This window comes from Ambystoma mexicanum, chromosome 9 (assembly GCF_040938575.1).
Source record: "Ambystoma mexicanum isolate Mex_15411 chromosome 9, UKY_AmexF1_1, whole genome shotgun sequence".
In the NCBI taxonomy this organism is placed as follows: domain Eukaryota; kingdom Metazoa; phylum Chordata; class Amphibia; order Caudata; family Ambystomatidae; genus Ambystoma; species Ambystoma mexicanum.
Window position 1 is genome coordinate 537716957 of NC_090931.1, and position 18772 is coordinate 537735728.

The 18772-nt window shown below is 46.5% G+C and overlaps 1 protein-coding gene across 2 annotated transcripts in view; it reads right to left on the bottom strand.

Moving 5' to 3' along the window:
• INTS2 (integrator complex subunit 2) overlaps positions 1 to 18772 on the bottom strand; it is a 1100863-nt gene that overhangs the window by 653047 nt on the left and 429044 nt on the right. The window lies entirely within an intron of this gene.

Sequence of the window (18772 nt, forward strand, 5' to 3'; positions counted from 1 at the left end):
CCAGAGCCTGCCTGCGGCCCCACCAACCCCCACCAACATGCTGGGCATGAACGTGACAGACAAGTTCGCCCTGAAGTCTTCCAGGGTGCAGGATGCGATGCGGTTGTACACTGCCCGGAGAGTGAAGAAGGGAGAAAGATTTGGGCCATTTACTGGTGAGAAAAGAATTCCCAATGAATTGGAAAAAAATATGGACCCCAGACTAATGTGGGAAGTGCACGGTTGTAAAGGGAGGAGCTCTACATGCTAGATGCCATCAATTCCCGCCATTCAAATTGGTTTCGGTTTGTTCATGAAGCGCCTTCACAAGATCAGAAAAATGTAGCTGCCATTCAGGAAGGCAAAAACATTTTCTGTCTCGTGTTTGATGACATATAAATGGACACAGAGTTGCTGATTGGCTATCTTGACAGTGATATGGAAGAAGGCAACAAGGAAGACTGAAGTGGTATCTGTAATAATTAATAAGGAAGATTACGAGGATGTGGAAGAAGTCCCACAAGCTGTTGAACATTAATATCCAAGCTTTAAAGAGGACCATGCCTATTTACATTGCGAGTCCAATTTTCCAAGCCAGGAGACTCTGGCAGAACACCTGCAGACAGTTCACCTAAAACCAAGGGAGGAGAAAGAGTTTAAGTGCAAAGATTGTGGAAAGATATTCCCTGTAAAGCAGGCTCTACAAAGACATGCTCTTCATTGTTCAGAGAACATCCATACAGGAGATTCCTCGAAGAGGTATCAGTGTTCTGTTTGCAACTCCAACTTCAGCTCAGATTCCAGTTTTGAACAACACAAAGAAACCTGCAGAGGAGATGCCAGATTTATTTGTAGGACCGATTGTTGTGGGAAGAAATTCAGAAGCAAGCATGCAATGAAAAAGCAGAGGGAAAACCATCACACTGAACTACCAATTACACAATGCACAAATAAAAGAAAATGACAGGATAAGTTGATCACGCATGACATGGAAATCCTGATTAAGTCCAAGGTTCTTCTCATAAATCTGACACCCCACTTCGTTTTACAATCACAGCTTTGTTTATAGTACACCAGTTACCATGATCCCAAGTGACCGACAAGGCTTAGAGTTGCTTTGGTTGGATGGAAAGGGATCGTCAGGAAAACCTAAAAGAAGGGTCCTTATTGATCTTGTGAGTTTTAGGCTGAGTAGAGACAAATATTTGTTGGGGACAAATGTGTGCTCTTTGTTTATTATATCGGGATTACTTATGTGAATCATTCAATCATGCTTAGTAATTCAAAGACATGCATGTTTCTTTTTACTCACATATTTGTATTTCTTCCTGATCAATGTTGCAAATCTCACACTGTATCCGACTATCAAATATTAAGATTTACAACTTTCCGATTTCTAATGCTTTGTATTAAGAACCTTCCTATATCTGCAGGGTTGTCCCCGTTTCTTAAAACTAGAATAAATACACAATGTGATTTGGTCAACGTGTATCCATGGCACCACCTATTCTCAGACACATTTCCCCTGGGTAGGTATGTATGTTTCCCAAAGGGATAAGCCTATTCAGACAAAGAGTAGAAAGACCAGTACAAGAGTTACATAGTTCCTGGCCAGCGTGGCTCCTGTATAAGAAAATGCCTCCTCTAAACCGGCATAGCTGTTTTGCAGTGCTTCTGGAACGGCCCTAGCATATGCTGTTTTGTTCGTGATGCTCAGCTGTAATTTCTCCGTATAGACAAGGCTGATCTTTAATGCAAAGAACCCAAAGAAGGATGCTGTTTCATGAGTTTTGTCGCTGGACTTACACCCAACGACTTTCTGTCCAATGGAGGTATAACATTTCCGGTTTTCTGTAGGTTGCGCCCTTATTTTGAATGCAGAAGCCAACTCCTGCCTGCCCTCTTCTTATGGCTTACTGGTTTTCCCATGAAAGGAGCCCACCCTTTATGGAACAAATGTGGCTTCTCCTTGTGGTGTACCTCGTCAGTCATGATGATCTCCTGTACATCCGTGTTACAAGTGTTCGAGAACTTCTGTCAGTCAGTCAAACTCTGCCTTCTCATATTACGAACCAGCTTTCCTAATATTTTTAGATGCTCCTTCATATGTACCATTTTCTATTGGTAGAAGCTACACCCATCCGTCTCACACTACAATTCTGACTATTGCTTACAGGTACATTATGCCATAGCTAAAATGAACACACTGTAGGCCAAAATGACTGCTTTTTGTTTCCTGATATTTGATCAGTAATAGATATTTTGTATAATTATTAAAATGTGTGTGAATAAAAATATATGGGTTTTGTTTTCTAGTAAAAAAGACTTTTGATGTTTGACAATATTCATGTTGTTCCTCCAAAACCAACCTGGCCACCAGATTTGAATAAGATTGACATATCAGGCGATGACAACCCTGGTCTGGAAATTCCACATAGTCTATGGCACCTGTATGAAGAGCCCATAGAGATGGTATCACTTGGAACATTTCCAGAACCTTACTACTCTTCATGACTAAGTCACTGTTGATGTGGGTGATGTTTACACATCTAATTGATTTTGTAAAATTACAGTTTATAGTTCTTAGGTCCTGGCATGCTCTGGTATGCTAGTTGGGAGTGTGATGATGGGCCTGTGGTAATTCTCATAGGTACTTCAGGCTCTTGTCCGTTCCTGTTTTTGGATGGAATATCAGTCGTTAGTTCAGCTTCACCAAGCAAGGTTGTAGTAGAATTTCCTTCCGCCCTGATCCCTGTCAAGGCACCGTTAGTTGTTTAAGGAAGCCTGTGTAGAAGGTCGTAGAAAGGTGGTAATTTTCTGTTGATTCCCTTTTTTATCGAAATGACAAGGTAGTAGGAATTTGTTCAAGGTGAATGGATCTGCCATCAATGAAGTGTTCCCCTGAATTTCTTGAGCGTCCAAATGAATAGCTTCCTTTACCATAGGCAAAGACCTCAGAAACTCGAGCAAAGATTTCCTTCTGTTTTGATTCTGAGCTGCCATGTTTTTCGTTTTCTTTTTTGTCGTTGGCATTTCTTCCTTCTTGATTTAGCTTTCTTGCTCCGTGTGGTAGACGAACGAGATGGTGAGGATGTTTTGTCTAGCTTAATTGAAACTCACTGTTGGAAGTTCAAGCTAGCAGTTGGTAGTTTAGATAGAATAGACAAGGCACAAGACCCCAAGTGCTATTCAATAAGAGGCGACTGACTAGTCAGTGTCAAACTAGCCACTTCTTCAAAACCTGCGCCCAAACCTGTCATTATGGTTGGGCTGTCACAGTCCGGATCGATGACATTGATGTTAAAAGGCTTTCCCCTCTTCTTTTTCTTATTGGTAGTTGCTAGGCCCAGCAGTTTCTGATTTTTGTATCAATCCCTTTGATTTGCAATGAGTTGCACTGGACTGTTTCTTTGATGTTATTGTAAAGCCTCGATAATGATTCCAGCACCAGGTGTAGGGCCGGTCCCAAAGTGTCCAAGTTGGGTAGAATATTGGAGTCACTCCTAGTTGGGATTTTGAGAGGTGTGAAAAAGTCATTAGAACCAGGCTCATCAGTAGTAAGTTTCCTCTGAGATGGATTGGATTTTCATCCTGGCGGTTGATCATGTTTTGCAACCAAGATGGGGCGTAATATTTGCTGCCCCCCTGTTATCATTGAAATCACCCATGCCCCTACAGATGCGTAAAAAAGACTCATCTAAGACAATAGAGTTGTCCAGTGCATTTTGCTGTAAAGAAGCTGCTTGTCGTTTACTCAAAGTTGTTTCACCCGGCATTGCAATGGGTATTGAGTCTGCTGCCACGTGCACTAACGCTATAATGTTAAAGCTCACAGTGTGTGGTGTGATGTGTAGGAATCGGGGTGTTTAACCTTTATCCCCTGGCTATCAAGGGAACTGGATGAGGCCAAACTTGCACCAGCGCTTGCAATGAGTATGCATGGTGACCCGTTGCTCAATGAGACTGATGCTGACGGTGTATGGGCAAACCGTGCAACTGGAGAGAAGTCTACAGGTTTGCAAAAAATATATACCCCTGATTGTTTGGGTTGTAATTTTTTTGTACCAACCTCCCTTTGGAATCTCACTGGCAAACAAGTGTTGCCATTGCCATTGGGCGGCAGATTTCTATCAAGGTCTCATAGTATCCAGTTCTGTACTCATCATGCGCTTACTGCGCAACGCCATGTATTACAGATTGTGAAAGTATAAGTAGTTAGTTGTCAAAGGCCGTCAGAAGGAAAGTGCGTTGTGCCTTTCAGAGAGAGTTAACACTTTTCAGTTTCACTCTGTGGATCACAATCAGCAATGTTCGATCGTAAGAGCAATGAGCATCAAGTGCACACTAGTGTGAGAAATAGGTACCAGTTTGGAGGCAAACAGGTAAAATAAGTTTAAGGCACTTACTGCCTACTTTCCCAGGACTGCGGGACAGGGTCTCGTCAGCCTGAGAATGTCACGATGTGCTGCATAGGTAAAATGGGCATATAGCAACGGGCTAAGTGGCGAGTATTGCGTAAGGACGCCTCACGGCCCCAAAGAACACTCAGCCACGTGCTCCGCTTGAGCCTGGAGTATTTGAAGCTTCCAACAATAGAGGTAGTAGACAGACTCGCGGCTCCGATTAAACTGTGTAGAAATGAATGAAACAAAGCTGTGTCCATGCACACTCCAAGAACACTCAGCCATATACTTCTTTTATTGTCTTTCATTAGTGGCCATACCTGCTAGGGCCACAAGGAGAGTTCAGCATTAACAGGGACTCAGCGTACCAAAGTTGGCCACATTAGGGTTGGAAATGTCCAAAAGTCACTTTTAGTATAACCTTGAGAAAAGTCTTTAGAGTCCAATATTAATGGTAAACGACAGAATTACTGCCCTTAGGGGTATGGGAAATCAGGTGCAAGCTGTCTAAACTTTGTGAATAGTTTCAAAAGTAAAAGATCAACAGCAGCAGAGAGAGGGTCAGCGATGATGTGAACAGCCGCTATTGTACTGTACAGTTGTCCAGTAGCCAACATTGCAGGTCAGGTTAATGTAAAGTGCAGCAACAGAAGCCAGATAAGCCTCGATTCCTCAAAGTCAGAGAGGTCTTTGGGAAAAGGTCTATACTTAAGGTTGTTTAGTAAAAGTAGCCCTCCAACTCTTCCCATTACAGTACTTTAGCCATCCGGTGCTACTGCCTCTCATTTGAGGCTACACAGGGTCATGCAGAGGTGCCCTGAAGCATTCTAAACCAGCTGTGCCTGCCAAGACAACGATAGAGTACCGACTTCCCAGAATTCTCTGCTCTCGAGAAGGTTATAATCTGCAGATCCAGAATGTGACCTTGGGCAGATACTGCGACAGCTTCCCAACGGTCACCTTCAGGTTAAGTTTTCTTCTCTGTGCTTCAGGGCCCATAAAAATAAAAAGAAAGTACAAGTGCAGATTGGATCTATGTGATCACTGCGCTGATCACATAGATCAATTTTGCCCACATTCCCCGGCCTGCAATCCACCACCCCCCCCCGCGTCAGACTTACCTTTACTGCAGCGCACTTCTGTGGGAGCCGTCGACTTCCATGTAGCACTGCAGCGTCAGTTTTATTTTATATCCGCCGCTTACGGTAATGGTAAGCAGCCCCAGTCTCCCGTTACTGCGACCAATGAGAGCGGGATACACCCCCGCAACCGTCGCTCTGCTTGGGCACAGTAATTGGGGGGGGGGGGGTCGGGATTTTTGAACTGCGCTTGGGCGCATTATTAGTAATGTAGGTGCAATGGTGGCAACATTTTGGTATGATTCCGATGCAGCCATATTCAAACCTTCACAGGCTAAGCAACATAGGGCATTCCAACACCCAATAATCCCAAACATCCTAGCCACACACTTGCCAAATGAAGTCCTATCTGTTCCAGCCTCAGCCTTCCTGACTAGAGAGTATCAATGAGCAGATGGCCACATCATTTTCCCAAAAAGAAAAAAGAAAACGTTTCTATGGAACCTCGACAGGACTTCAATACAATAGCCCCACTTTTTACATCGATTTCCAAAATTATCACCAGTGGGATTAATTTGGGAGGCCACCCTATTTGTGGTAAACAAGGAAGACCTGAGGTTAGCCAAATAAAATCAAGGTAGTGTAGCGGCGCACTCAAGGCTTGGTCACAGGAAAATTGTGAGAGTGGTCTAGGGCTACTATGAATCCATACAGAACAACACTTAATAATTCAAGTTAGACAGTAAGTATGTAAAAATACAGTTATTTATTAGGCCTTCAGGTACACACTAAGCCCATTAATAAATCTCAAGTGATTACTGCCACACAAAACCACATATAACATTTATACACATTCACCATTAGGAGAATATAATTGCATATTAATTAATTATCAGTGCAATATAGGCGAGTAGTCAGATGGAAATAAAGCAAACCCAACACATGAGCACCTTCCCTCAATCTAAATAAGTCAAACCCTAAGATGGTATGGGGCCTTGTGCTCAAAAGTGAAAATTTCCAATGTATAGCTTCTGCAGGTAAGGTTATTCAGAAATGATTCAGTGGGCTCCGGTGGAGCTTTTAGAACGTTTTGAAAGTTAGGTAAGTATTTAGTAAAGTTCAAGTAAATACTGAATCCCATTCACTAGGGTAGGCCTAGGAAAATATCTTTAACCCAGATCTCACCACCAGAGATCAGGTCAGAGTTAGTTAGGGGCAGGACTTTACGCACAGGGCATTTGGCCAAGTCTGCACTGCCAGCCGTAGACTGTGGTGTGGTCTGGAGACCTGCATGCTCTGGCTCCTGCCTCCTACCTGGGAGTGCTTTCTGTCTCCCTCAGGCAGCGTAAAGATCTGTGCTGCCAATAATATGACCACTGTGGTGCAGCCCAGCTTCTGTGGACTTCCTGCACCATCTGACCCGTTGCTGTTGGCCATGTCCCCCACTGACCCACCATCCCCAGAAGCTAAAACATCTAGCCCTGGGCTAAGACCCAGGCAAAGTCCTGGTCAAGTCTGCACTGTCAGCCAAGACTGTCGTGTGGCCTGGGGACCAGCGTGCTCTGGCTCCTGCCTCCCACATGGGAGTGCTGTCTGTCTCCCTCAGGCAGCATCAAGATTTGTGCTGCCAATAATAACACTGGCGCGGCACGGCTTCCGTGGACTTTCTGGACCATCGATCCCGTTGCTGTTGACCATGCCCCCACTGACCTGCCCACCATCCCCAAAGTTTAAACATATGGCCGCCTCTCCCACTCCTCTTCCTTTTTCCTCCTCTCTGACAACACCTGACAATGTCTCTAGACAAGTCAGATCTATGAAAGTATCATCCAAACATGTGCTTCCCTGTTCTTCCAGAACTATCAAGGACCACATTTCCACCCTTGCTCCAGCCTTGACCGACTTCTGCAATCACTCTTTCGCCACTGGATCGTTCCTCTCTCTCCTCAAGTACTCCCTTGTGTACCCCCTCCTTAAAAAGCCTTCTGCCGATCCTACCTGTCTGGCAAACTATTGCCTGTTTTCTATCACCCCTTTCCCGGGCAAACTCCTGGAAGAGCTGGCCATCTCCCAGCCTACTCTCCACACTGAATCTGTTGGTTGTCCCCTTGACCATCATTCTGGCTTCAGAGCAGCCAGAGGCACGGAAACTGCTCTCCTCAACACCCGGGAAGATCTGCTCTCAAATCTGGATTCCTGCTCTCCCTCTGTCCTCATCCTCCTTGACCTTTCCTCTGCTTTCGATGCAGTTAATCACGCTACCCTGATCAACCGACTCCGTGAGAACCTGGGCATCACGGATCAGGCCCTAGCGTGGCTGTCCCCCTGGGCGACCCTCCCAGGTCCAACTTGGGTCCTTTCTCCCACGACATGTGGTGTCCCCCAGGGCTCTATCCTCTCATCTTGGCTCTTCAATGTCTATCTGGCCTATTTGGCCCACTTCATCTCCACCTTCTCTTCAAACTGTCAGTGTTATGCGGATGACACTCCGCTCTCTTTCAGGCTTCCCTCAGTTGCCTCATCTCCCTCGCTCATTCTTGACTGTTGTGAGAAAGCTGAAGGTGTCACAACCGCTAGTCCCTGGGGATCTGCCATCCAGGTGGCCAGGACATGCCCATCGCTATTGGATCCAGTTCCTGCGGGTGGGCCAGTGTGGGAGGATCTCCTGGATGGGGGGGGAGGGGATCTTCAGGGAGTGCAAGTGGGACACCAACGGGTGGGACGTGGTACCACCTTCCTTATAACACCTTATCCCCAATCCTACCCCGTAGGATTTGTAAAAGCTCGACCTCCACCCCCTTTTCCTGCACAAACACTTTCTTACACTGCGAAAGACAACGGACTAACACCAGAGCTGTTTACCTTTCATATCTCAACACAAGGGTCAGGGAATTGCCGATAAGTACGCACACCTGACTGCCCTATCCCTTCCCCACAGAGATAAAAGGCGGAGCACAAAAGCACGCTTTGAGCAAAGCTGAAAGCACGAGGGAGCAACTATTCCAGGATGGCAGTTCAAACTAAGAAGAAAGGCAGAGGATACCGAAAGGAGGGAATTACCCTTGCCCTTTTCAACCCAGACCGCAAAGCCTTTGATAAAGGAACAGTAAGACTGGGAATTGCAGCTGACAATTGGTGTGGCAGATGGTAACGGTACACAGAGCCCTCCCGCACTGATAGCTAGAGCTGGGAAAAGAGCTTGCCACCGTGGTACTGCCCTAACTCAGCAGAAGTAAAAAAGGCCAATGAGTTCAACACAGCCGGTGAGTCGAAGGAAACTGAGAATAAACCGGACTGTGTTAAGCTCATGGTTGCAGTAGCAACATTTGCGTAAAGCAAAGAAGATAATAGACAAAGGTCTTTTGTGAACAACTGAGGTATCAGGGTTTGCATGGTCCGGCTCCGCGTGGGCGCTCATTCAAAAGACTAACGAATGCCCTGCTCCTGAACATGGAGGATGTGTTGAAATGAGAAAACTACAAGAACCAAGAGGCCCAGGGGAGGCTAGCAAAATGTCAAAGTGGTCATACAAGGGTCGAGTCAAACCCTTTGTACAGTCGAGGGTCTTTAACAATTTGTAAATTGAAAAGCTAAAGTGAACTTGTGGTAACAAATGTGAACCCGACTGAGGGACGCCCACTGTGCGACGTTGATCTGAACCCGATTGAGGAAGGCTGATATTGTGAAAGGGATCAGAACCCGGCTGAGGGAGATCCTTGGGGAAGAAGAGTCGCACGACCTGAAGATCTATAGAAGGAACTGTTTGTTGTTTGTGATGCACCAGACCCTCTGAAGCAAGAGACTTTGCATAAAGAGACTTGGGCACAGAAGGCCCTGATGGGAGAAAAAGAAACTGTAAACTCGGGCAGCAGAAGCCCTAGAAGTGTGCTATGCCTAAGAGTCCCGCCTTGACCCATAATTCAAATGTGGGGAAGGGAGACCCAGGCTATAACATCCTGACTTATCCTTTTGAGAACATTTCTTTCTTTCTTTGTGAACACTATTTTGTATTTAGAGTTAAGGACTAGCAATAGGTTTTTCTTAGTATAGGCCCTTTTATTTGACTAGACTCCACTAGGACTGTATCATTATTCGATGGTCGTAGCTTGCACCCATCTTCGATTTAGGTTTAGATTAGGTGTTTATCTCACCCATTTTTACAGTTTAATAAATACCCCTGAACTGTGATCACTTGTGTCTGTCTTGCTTTGATACCATCCCTTCCTTACATAGTCTATCCGCAATCCAGGATTGGTGTGCCTCCAATGATCTCTGCCTTAATGCCAGTAAGACAGAGATCCTTCTCATTGGGATCCCTACTCCTGCCTTCCCTCTCTCACTCTGGCCGCCCTCCTTGGCCCCTCTACTCTCGCCTTCCTGTGAGGCTAAAAACCTTGGTGTAATCTTCGATTCCACTCTCTCCTTCTCTCTTCAAATCACGGACCTTGACAAAAAGGCCCAATTTCAGCTGCACTTCCTGAGAGGTATTCTACCTTTTCTCACTTTCCCCCAGAAGCTCATGGTGTCCAGAGCCCTTGTTCTCTCCAGGCTGCACTATTGCAACAGCCTCTTTCTCAATCTAAATGCCTCTACTCTCCGCCCTCTGCAACTAATTCAGAACAGGACTGCGACACTCATCACTGGCCTCAATCCCAGGTACCACATCTCTTCTCTCCAGCCCTGAACAAGGCTTTCTGGGGCCCGCACTACATCCAACTGTCACAGCCGAAATACCTTCCTTCTAGAACCCTTCGCTCTGCTACTTCCAACTCTCTGAGGGTCAGACGCTTCTCTAGACAGAGAATAGGGGGTAGATCTCTCTCCTCTTCAGGTGCTTCCTCCAGAACGACGTCCCTGCCCCTCTCAGACTTAGAGCCGGATCACCTGCAGTTCCGGAAGCAGCGCAAGACCTTCCCTTTTTGACTCTGCCTTCTCTCTCTCGTTCCCCTGCTAACTTACCGGTCTAGTGTGCCGACTGGCTGCCAGGTACCCTCAGAGTCTCACCAGGCTCCTCTTAGACCAGTCTTTATTACACTGCCTCCTGGCCTACTGCACACGTAGGGGCTGTAAACTGTTACCTCTACAGCCGCCTGCCTCCCTCATAGCACTTACCTAGAGCGGTGCTGCACTTACTCAAGAGTCAAGCTGCCCTGTTTGCACTTCCCCTTCCCCTCTCCCTTGCACTTCCCCCTCTACCTTTCCCTTGCACCTCTCATTGTAGCATTTGCACAATCTGAATGACACAAGGCCCCTTGTCTTGAGGTGCCTAGAAACACTTGTGTTCAGGCGCGATATAACTGCCATATAATATCATATCTAGCCCTGGGCAAAGCCCCAGACGAAGTCCTGGCCAAGTCTGCACTGTCAGATGTTGTCGGTAGCTGGTAGAATCTTTCTGTAGCTATGCATTTCCTGCTCATTTTGTTATCCTCTATTCTACTACTTTACTCTTACTACTAGCTTGCGTTGTCCTACCATCTGTACTTGCGTCTCTGCATATGCCCTTCCAGTGCTACTGACAGGGAATCTTGCTCACTATACTATTCTTGGCGTAGCCACACTCATCCTCTTGTAGTTTGTCCCGTTTTTCTTCTGTTTCTCTATGCCATCTTTTTCCTCATGTGCCCATGCAAACAATTTTTCATCACGTAATCCTGTTAATCTTAGTTATCCCCCTCTGACTGATCTTGCTCATACGTTTACGTTGCTTTATGGAACTCTCGTTCCCTTAGCATTAAAGCTCATTCCAATTGTATTTGGTTTTAGTATGTACACGTATCTAGCTGCTGCTATTCCTAGTTTAGTTATGAATGCTTGTACATCTTATTGTACAATTGTTTTGACTTTTAAAAAGGTAAATATATATATATATTTTATTTTTTTGAAATACAACCACATTTTAGGATATATTGTAAAGTTGTTTTAGAAACGTGCAAGATACATACACTTTTTTTTTTATCACTTAAAGGTTTTAAACCGAATGAAAGTGTTGAGTGTGCCGAGTGTCTCGTGTGGCTGGGAACCCTGATGCTTTTGGAATTGTTCCCTCACACAGGCAATTGATGACAATAATTAACTGCTGAAACATGTGGTGAACTTTAAACAGGCATCCATGGGTGGTGAGCCATTGTCACCAGGGACAAACAATCTTGAGGACGTCATAGATATTAACCTTTCTAATACACCCGACATGGCAGTCTTTGCATCTCACTCTGACTCGGCTAGCACCGATGAGCCTGCGAGTGTCGGTGATAGTACTAGCCGTAGCAACCTATCTTGGTGTGATCAGAATAATTTTTTATTTTATTTATTTTTTATTTGGTTTTTTGCAAACCTTTAAAAAAATACAGATTTACAGATCTTTCAGGACAAACAACAACCCACATCTCTTAGAGTCTTAACACATGTGTTTGGTCACCGCACACATCAACAAGACCAGACCTCAAACCGTCTTGCCCATCTGATCAGCCAACGTAGCATGTAGACGCTCTTTTACCGCCTGAAGAAAGGAAACCAAAGCATACAACACAAGACTATTAGACCCGTCAAACAGGGCTTTCCACCAATCGTCTCGGGTTAGGAATTGGTAGTTCTTTGTGACTGTGCCAAAGATGCTGTTTCTTTCATGCTCTAAACCGGGGCATGACATTGTCAGATGTTTGAGCGTTTCGTTCGAGATGTTACAAAAGCGACACAAGGTCTGAATCAGATGTGTGGGACCAATAGCAGAGCCGTTCCTTGGTCGGCAGAACATTAAGCCTGAACTGCAGGTATAAGGATCGTACCCACTGGTCCGGGAAGCGAGACAAATATGCCGGCACGCAGCCATAGGCTCTCGCCTCTCCAGGAACTTCTTGCATAGACCTGGATGTTGCTCTTTGGTTACAGGTGTTAATCCAGTCATTTCTCCAGAGCTTCAATTTAGCAGCATCAGGGTTTTCGAGCAGCATTTGTGTCGTGATGTCATATGAAGTGAGAACCTCATGACATAGCTCATTCCATTGATATAGGATTGTGGGAGCTTTCTCGGTCTCTGGATTATGAAGTATTGCAATTTTGGTCATCGGATTCGTTAGTTTTAGTTTCCTGAAAAGATTTAGGAGATTCCAGGCAGCCCTCGCTTGTATAGAGATGTACCCAAGCTCATATCTAACGCAGACCGTAGAAGTACCTTTGGGAAGGTGTAGAATTTTAGACCAGAAAATGTTTGAGCGAGTTCCACAGTTCATTCCCGCAGCCGAAAGCATTTTCACCGGCATAGATCAGTGAGGGAACCACCTTCTGCTGGAAGAAGTTTAGCGTTGGTTTTAGGGAAAATTTTCCACATTTTTTGTTAATTAGAGACGCTTGACATGCCAGTTGTCGGCATTTTCTCTTTACTGCTTCAACCCATGGTGTGTCGTTTCTACTTGCACTTATTCGCATTCCGATACTATTTAAAATTTCTGCCGGTTTGTTTTCGAGCCTTGCAGCTTTTCGAAGACGATGATTTCGCATTTTCCCCTGTTGATGTTCAAGCCGTTCTGTTAGATATGTTTCCACGGCGATTAGTTTACATTGTAGACCTATAGGTGTTGAGTCTAACAGAATGATGTCATCCGCGTAAACTAGATAATCAACATGAGAACCATGGATTTTGGGTGGAAACGTGCGTAAACCATCGAAGGCGTCTTTGATGTCTGATATAAACAGGTTGAATATACTTGCTGCTAGAGGGCAGCCTTGTTTTACGCCCCTAGAGGTGATAATAGGAGCTGATAAGTTGCCCTTTTGGTCCAGTCGAACTCTGATTGAGGTGTTTGTGTGAAGTTCACGGATGGTAGCCAACAGGCTAGACGGAGAGTTCCATTTGGACATTTTTCCCCATAGTAGCTCTCTGTTTATACTATCAAACGCCTGGGATAAATCTACCAGCGCAAGATAGATCTTAGAGTTTGATCGGAGGGCTTCCATCTTCAGTAGATTTAACAAAAGGAGATTAACGCAGCAGCCCACACCCTTAACAAAACCTGTCTACCTTGGATCTACCCGATGGCTATTTGTAGACCACTCCAGAAGTTTTTGTTGGAGAAGGGTGGCGTACACCTTTCCCAGCACATCAAGGAGTGCGATTGGTCTGTAGTTCTTAGGGTTTCTGCGATCTCCTTTTTTAAATATTGGAATAATCACCGCGGATTTCCATGAGATGGGGGTTTTACAGCACTCAATGATCCTGTTAACCAGCAAAACACAGAAGGCGGCCCATTCTTCTGGCTGGTGCTTGATCGTAAAGTTCGTTAGCCCGTCTGGGCCTGGTGCTCTGGAGTCGTGCACGTTTTTAATGACTCTCAGGATGTCCTCATATTCAAATGCGAGATCCCAGTGTGATAGGTTTGAGGGTTCGTAATCGTAAGTGTGGTTATCCTTATCAAAGAGATCAGCGTAAAAGGCTATCCACTCGGACTCAAGCACCAGGTTGGCCTGAAGGGCATGTTGTGGAGCAAGATTGTCATTTATAAGTCTCCAATAACCAGCTGAGTTAGAGCTCTCCATTTTTGACAGCATAAGCTCCGCGTCGTTTTGCAGCATGATGGCCTTGTGAGACTTGAGCCAGTTCTTATAGCCCTGTTTGCACTTCCGTGCTTGAAAGCTGACATTTATGGGAGGTTGTTTCCGTGTCGTTCTCAGCTGCCAGCGTAGAAGGCGTTTTCGTTGTTGCACCTCAAGATCAAATTTATGTTTAGGTGTGAATTGGGTATTTCTTAGTTTGTTCTTCCCTTCTTGATATTGCGTCAGAAGATGATCATACTCCAGGGATTCAGAGGACTGGAAGCCCGTGAAGATGTGACTCACCTCACTGGAGTCAAGATTTAATCGAATCCGGCCGGTTCCTGTTCTAACTGAGTAAGCCCATCGATCCTGTGAAGGTCGGACGTTTGAAGCAAATTTAAGAACCACCATATCGTGGTCGCTGTGATGCATTTTTATGACGGCGAAACTATTGGTTCTCATGTGGATCTTTCCAGATACGAGAATATAATCAAGTGTGGAACTTTGTTTCCCTCTTCTCCAGGTCGGAGCAGCCGGAATAGCTCCCGGAGTTTGGCCATTTAGCATCGTCAGCTCACGTAGCTCCATTTCCAGGCACCACTGAGTTGTCAGTTGATGCTCCAGGTTGTTGAGTCGCTTCTTGTGGCCAAGTGAATTTAAATGACTAATGCAGTCAATGTTAAGATCGCCACAGATGATCAGGTCATGTTGCAGGCCGGTTTCCATGAGGTCATCAAGCGCCAATGTAACCTCATCTATGAAGTATTTAGCATCGGTGGCCCCATGGTTCCAGTAGAGGTTAAGAATACAAAGATTTGAAGCTACGCCATCGGCTGCCCCTCCAATACCAACCTTTACCACTTGGATAAAGGGGGAGATGTTGGCAGAACTCAATATTTGGAGACCTGAGTCGATCTTTACTGCCACCAGGAGACCAGCCATAGGTCTACCCTTGGTCTGTTTAATTGCAGGGTTATGGGCGATTTCAAACCCCTCCAAAATTGGTCTTTCTCACAGCCACGTCTCCTGTAGGCAAACAAGATCCAAATCGACAGTCCAAGCAGTGTTAAACAAGTGGCTGAAACCCCTGGTGTTCCAGGATCCTAATGTGTAATTTTTGCATGGGATAGGGGCCTGGCGTTAACATGACTGTTCGTTGTTTAGAGTTTCAGCAACCCAGGACCAGTCATTTCCATTCGCTGTTTGCGGCAAGCAATGCTCGATCGAATCTGCTTTGGAGGATGCAGGGTTCGCTCCTTAGATTGTTATCCTTATGCGATTATTGCTAGTTGCCTCAAACAGTATTTTCCAGTTGTTAAGTGCAGGACATTGTGAATTTACGAGGGAAGTTGGTTTGGCAAGTTCACTCGACCTCGACATGTATGCTTGGTTGTTTTTGCTGTCGTCTGCCATATTATACACTTCTTTCATTCCACTAGTTGAAACACGAGACGGGGCTAGGGAAATGTCAAAACCCAACGACAATAACACCGGGCCAGCTTGAAGAAGTGTGTCAACTATGAGTTTGGACTGAACGTGTAGAAGGACTGCGTCGTTTTTGGTGTCATTGAAGAATTCCACGATTTTTAAGTCTCCAGATTCAATTGCTCTAAGGCTTGGTACAAGATGGCATAGCCACAAAACGTTGTGACGATTCATAATTAGATCGTCTGCAGAGTCGATACGTTCCAAGAGCACTTGATGGAGCAACGGTTCATTTTTTTTTAGATTGATTGACCTTATTGGAGTCGTTTGGCGGATTCTTTCTGGTTGTTGGTCTTGTAGGTGGACTTTGGCTGAGGGTCTCTTGTGTATTTGTTTGAGGAGTCCAACATGGCAGACCCAAACAGTGGCAGCTTTCCACGACAGTCCAGCGGTATCTGAGCGCTGGGCTTTTCAAGTTGATAGGCCGATTTGTTGGATAACGTTGACGTCTTGCAACATTTTTCATCCAACGCATGAACATCTTCTTTTGGCAATCCGAGCCATCTGATGAGGCTGTTGTAGGCTGACTGACTTCGCACAATGTTACAACTCTGTTTGACAGCTGAGGTGGTGCGTAAGAGTGAGGCTTGGTTGGAAATAAGGATTTTGCAACAGGAACAACATTGGTGTCCGGTTTTGGACAAGCTGGTGCCAGGGGAACAGAGATGTTGTCGACAGACTCGGCCACTTTGGCGGGGCTGCCGTGCAAGGGGTTTGTTTCTTCTACCCCGCCCAGGTCTTCAGCCACTACATCATCATATACTGACATGTTCAGCAAGTCTTCAGGTGTGTCACAAGAGTTGGTTTTTGAACCAGTCGATTGGTCTAGCTCGACAACAACCTCTTTAGTCTGGAGTTCTGACTCACCACTTGTTTCTTTCATAAAAGTTTTGTTGACAGTTACGTTGACTGTTTTTAGGTTTCTCAGGAATTTCCTAGAATCGTTGCCTCGTTTCGTTTTTTTCAGGGGCATGTTTTTTGATTTTTTGGGCCCGTTGCCGCTACAATTTTTTGCTCTGGATCCAACTGTAGGAGCATTCTTAGAAGATTTAAAAATGTCAAATACTGCTGAGGCAGCACTGATCACCTCTTTATGTGCAGGTTCATTCTCGTCACCAATCAAATCTGGGCATTGAATCTGGTCCGAGGAGGAAGCCGTTTGGGGATCTAAAAGAGCCAGGTTTCCTGCTGCTTGGCTTACCAAGAGATTATGGCAATGAATAGGGTTGCTTTTGGTTGAGCCGGCCAAATTTGGAGGTTCGTCGGTTATTTGGGCTCCTGTTTGGCTGACAACGTTGTCAGACGCCAGGGTGGGCAAATCTTGAATGCGTGTAGAGGAGGCTTTTTCAGCTGTGACCGGCAAAACATTGTTATTTCTGTATGCGAATGCAGTGGACGCCGAAGGCAGATCACAAGAGGCCTCAGGCAAGCAACTTGAGGGACTGTGATGCCGGAAATGCATCTGAGGGACAGGGCCTCTGAATCCTTGTCCTTTCTCTGTTTTTACCGTGTGTTCTGTCATGTTTTCTGCCCAGGAGTCCATGAGGGACTCCTGGCAGTGCAGCTCTCTTTTGGTTTGGTGAACAGACCCATGGGATACCCTTATGGCACCCATGGGTAGGGGTACAACCCTGTGCCCCTAGTGTATGTTTTTGGGCACCTGTGGGTGGCCCACAGAGCAGGGTATGGGCTGGTGGCAGCTCCATGCTGAATTTGACAGGTGCTCTGGGTGTCCTCCATTTTGGGATACCCAGGCCCTGCCATTGGAATCAGTTGATTCCTGATAGGAAACAAGATGGCCCCTGTGGCCTCTTGCTTTCTATTGCCTGTTATCTTGTTTTTCCCAAAGTCCTGGGAAGCCCTGACTCTGTCCCTTCCCCCTGACTGGCTGTTGGGTGGAAGTTCCATATATGGTGTTGTTGTAAAGGCCCAGCTAGACTGACTGGAGCCTTCCCAGTGACTGTATGTTATGGGTACCTCCTGTGGGTGGGACCTGGGTGAATGGAGTGTGTGACCAATATACACTCCTTGTTGTGGTTGTCTGGTTTCTGGCATGAGAGACAAAGACTGAGACAGCCCTGCCCGAAACTGGCCTGAATGCAGTGTGTAGTGTTGAATGGCTGGGTACTTGTCCCAATCCACATTCCTTGTTGTGAGTGTCTGAAAGGGAGGAGTGTGGCCTGAATGCACTGTGTGCCTGATTGGCTGACTGACTGCATGAATGCCCTTCTGTGTGATTGGCTGCTGTGTGTGTGCCAGCAGTGTGGATGAGAGACAGAATAGTATATCTGGGGACCTCTCACCACTGGAAATTGTTCAGAAGCATTCAGAAGCTGAGTCTCCACTCAAGAGTAACTGGATTTGCTGATCCTCGACGTCCAGCTGGAAGAAGAAGACTTGCTGTGGCATTTGCTTCGACGGAACTGAAGGTTGTCGAAATCGTCGAGGACTGACCCGAGAGAGGACCTGGTAAGGCGCCCTCTTCCCGTGCTCCGAGGGACCATCGAGCACCGCTGAATCTTCGCCGAAGCGCCCTGGAAGTCAGACCCTCGAAAGGCTGCCGACCCGAGACGGGACCGCCGAGGAGATCGAAGTGAAGCACCCGGACCTCGACGCTGTCGAAGTCCATTGCCGTCGACCAGGGTTCGCAGGTCTGTGTAACCGCTGGAGGCCCGTCGAAGTTGTGTTGCCCAGCCGTGGGAACCACTTAACGCCGTGCCGCCGACGACCGGAGCCGTCCGCTCCTTGCCTAAGAACATTCAATCGAAGGACTCTCTCGACCGCATCGTCGACCGCTTATCCTGCCGGAGAAAGTCGAGGACGACCAACGCGCCGAGGAGAAACCTGCCGGTGGGTTTCCCGCCACCCGACGACCCCAAAGACTCGGACGACTCGACGCCCTTGCTGGGCTCCCGTCTCTACAATCTTTGCGGTCCAGAACTATTGTCATCGAGGTGCCCCGCACACCTCCGCCTTGCAGGACGCCGACGCCCCGACGCCGACGAGCACCGCTCGGACGGAGCTGCCGCCTCTTCGACAACGTTCGGCCTCGTTTGTCGACGGACGTTCGACGCCCCGTGCCTCCCGCCTGAAAAGGAAGGCATTCAAGAAGGGCCGTCGATTCCCCGTCGCCGAACAGCGAGTCCCTCGACGCTTGTCGACGCCTTTTCGAGGAACTCGACTCCACCAGGTACATTGGGGGGGTAAAAACATTATAGGAGAGAAATAGACTATTGAACAATATCTGGACTGGGCTGGTGTTATATCTCTTTATTTTGCAGGTTGCCCAGGTGGGGG